At 37.1% G+C, this 3,150-nt stretch overlaps 1 long non-coding RNA gene across 1 annotated transcript; it reads right to left on the bottom strand.

Annotated features, from left to right (window-relative positions):
* Nucleotides 1-777: 777 nt before the first annotated feature.
* LOC127834408 (uncharacterized) lies at nucleotides 778-2,687 on the bottom strand. The gene is made up of 3 exons (XR_008027922.1): nucleotides 2,374-2,687; nucleotides 2,182-2,241; nucleotides 778-2,017 (listed from the first exon to the last, which is right to left on the bottom strand). It is a non-coding gene; the product is annotated as an uncharacterized LOC127834408 (long non-coding RNA).
* Nucleotides 2,688-3,150: the final 463 nt, after the last annotated feature.

The following is a 3,150-nucleotide window of genomic DNA, read 5'->3' as shown; positions in this document are numbered from 1 at the left end:
TTTAACTTACTGTCGTTTCAAAATGGGAACATTCGTATTGTTCTGTACAAACATTTGAGTTGTTGAGTTTCGAATACGGCTGTATTGTAGCGAAACGTTTCAGATCGGGATAAAACTACATGCAACTTTTAACGCAAAATTGCTTTGCACAATTTCAAACTTCATGATCATACATCGAAAGTTATGAAGCTGCGTATATAGTTTTTATTTATTTTGCTAGCGAAATTTTAACATTTCATTGAATAACGCAAGTTTATGGCCATGTGGTGAATGTCATGAAAGTCGCTTAAACTGATGTATATACTTTTTCATCATATCATCTCAAATGGAAAGTGAAAATAATCCCTAAACGTCATTTATGTAGTGTGTTTTGTTCGTATATTCTACAAGCGCAATATAAAGCCTAAATACTGTTGAACGTTTATGTTAATGTGCCTCACTGAAAGACAAGTTATACCAATAACGAACCGTTGTACAAAATGTGTATGCAGTCAAAAGCGAGTAACTGCTTTACGTTTACGAGTCACTCAATGTAAGTCTCAACACGAGTAGTTCGTAAGGCGCAATTAATGTTCAACGCAACATTGAGTAGCATAGTTTGTTGCCATATGGAAAATATCTTATATCGGTTAGTCATTCATATAGTTTTTTTTATCATTTTACCTCAAATTCAAGTTTGAAAGTTTTTTGCTTTGTACGTTTGCAAGCTAGTGGTGTCACTCGGCGTTTTCACGGACTTGTGACCGTTCCTCTTGTCTGAGTACAAGAGAAGTCGCCTTCCCACCCCAGCCCTAGCAGACTTAAACCTAACAATTTGAACAATGCGTGTTATCAACCGGTTGGTAGCCTTATCAAATGCCATCGCGTCCTCGGACTCGCATACGCATCGACCCACGTCAGGTTCTAAAGCTTGCGGGCAATAATGAGTGTCCCTCGCGATAGATTGAGGAGCCTTGCCAGAGTATAACGACAGCATGGATAACACATGTTAGAACCGAAAACCGAGGCGTTTCCCCTCAAGTGCTATCGGTTCGCTTCGCAACTTGTGGAGTCGGTCTATTGACACCTACATACCTCGGTCGCCCATACTCAGTCAATTAACCGCTGTTGTCTTTCTGCTTGCCAAATAGCAGTCAAAACAACCTTACATTGATCTAGCCAGATTGGAAACTACGAGCGAAAACTAACTCGCCCAAGCGAGTGACCCGCTCCCGATTCGAGCAAAACCTCACCTAAGCACTATCGACCCAAAAAACGCCAGTAACACTGCTCCGTTACTAGGGAGCCTTGCTAGTCAACACAAGTAATTTGCAATCCTGGCTAGAGCAATGAGTATATTCGGACTGGTGTACCACCATGTGATTGTCTGCGTCTAAATTGTTGGTATTTGATACTTAGAGTCTCTTGTGCCAAAGTAGAGACTGAATATTTGTTTTATAAATCAAGCAATCATTTACTGGTTGGTAGTTCTAACAGTGCGTCAAAATAAGCACCGTGAAAACATTTTAGCACCGAAATACCGAGGTGTTTACCCCCAAGTGCTATCAGTGCGCTTCACACTTGTGGAGTCTTAAACCCCTCGGCCGCCCAAACACAGTTAATGACTGTTAATGTTTATTTTTTGTTTGATTTTGGTATTGCATAGTTTAAACACAAACACATACATCAATACATCAATATTGCTGGCCAGCACAATAAAACAAGGAAAAAAAAGGTAGGAGAACAATCTCCTTTATTTTTCATGTAAAAACATAAACATAAACATACACACTGTCAACACTTGCCACTTGCAACACCGAGTTCGTTTCAGTGCAGAATGTACACATTTTTCGATCGACACACATTCGCAATGTTACATGGATTCACAAAGTTACATGGATTCACAAAGTTGCACTGATGTCCATACACGGGCCAATGTTCAAGTTATCGGTGCGATGGACCCACGGTTTTGTCGCAGCTATACGCCACACGTATGTATTGACTACTCGGTGTCCACATCAAGGTTTGCAAATTGGCACTGAAAATAGAAAAGCAAATTGTGTTAAACAGTAAACGATGAAAGTAAACACCCTGAAATGATAAAAACATGCATGTGTAATATACCATGTATCAAATAAAATAGTAAACACAAACTGCTAAAGAAAAACACACAACTCTACCAACTGTTTAACTGATACTTACTTTTTTGTTTTGTGTTGCATGTTCAGGCGCCTTGCTGTCACTGCTCGTCTTGCAGTAGAGCTGAAATGAAATAGAAAGCATGATAAGAAACTTTCACTGTGTTTGTACAACTTACAATTTATGTGCACAATTTTGCATTTAAGTATAACATACAGTAAAACAATTTCAATCAATTGTTCAACTAATACTCACTTTTTTGTTGTGTTGTTTCCACAAAGGCGCCTTGTTGTCACTGCTCGCCTGGTAGTAAAGCTGACTCGTCAAGTAGTAGAGAACACTCGTCTAGCAGTAAAGCTGAAATGAAATCGAAAGCATGATTAGAAACTTTTGAATGTGTTTGTACAACTTACAATTTATAAACACAATATTGAACTATAACAGTAAACTTGAAACAAATAACAATTTTACTTACCTATGTTGTCTTCGCTGAAATACAAAAGCCATGTTCATAGCAATCATAGCATATTTACACACAATGAATACAACTCAAAACTTTTAGTAAGAACCTCAGTACTTACTTTGTATTTTGTATCCAATCCCTCTGCTGGCAATCTTCTTCAGTCCACAATCGAGCTGAAATCAAGACTCAATGCATACATGTAAATTTTGCCAAATAACAAACAAAACTGTGAACCAAAACTTGAACTAAACAAAACTAACTTTTCAACTGTTATGGTACTCACCTCTGGCAACTGAAATCATACAGACATTTTGCATATCAAAATACATTTTTAGTTTAAAGATAAGAATGATTTATGAACATTTTACTTACACAAAGCATAAATATAAAAAACATGCTATGATGAAAAAAACAATATGTATACAAAATTATACATAAAGAAACACAATATACTTACCATTGCTGAACTGAAATTGAAAAAAGCACATTTTGTATAGCACAACAATCATATTCAGTTTTTACATGCATGAAGTGTACTTACATCTGCCCAACTAAAATGAAAAAGAGCA

This window comes from Dreissena polymorpha, chromosome 6, assembly GCF_020536995.1.
Source record: "Dreissena polymorpha isolate Duluth1 chromosome 6, UMN_Dpol_1.0, whole genome shotgun sequence".
In the NCBI taxonomy this organism is placed as follows: Eukaryota; Metazoa; Mollusca; class Bivalvia; order Myida; family Dreissenidae; genus Dreissena; species Dreissena polymorpha.
This window is presented reverse-complemented; position numbering and strand designations above follow the sequence as displayed.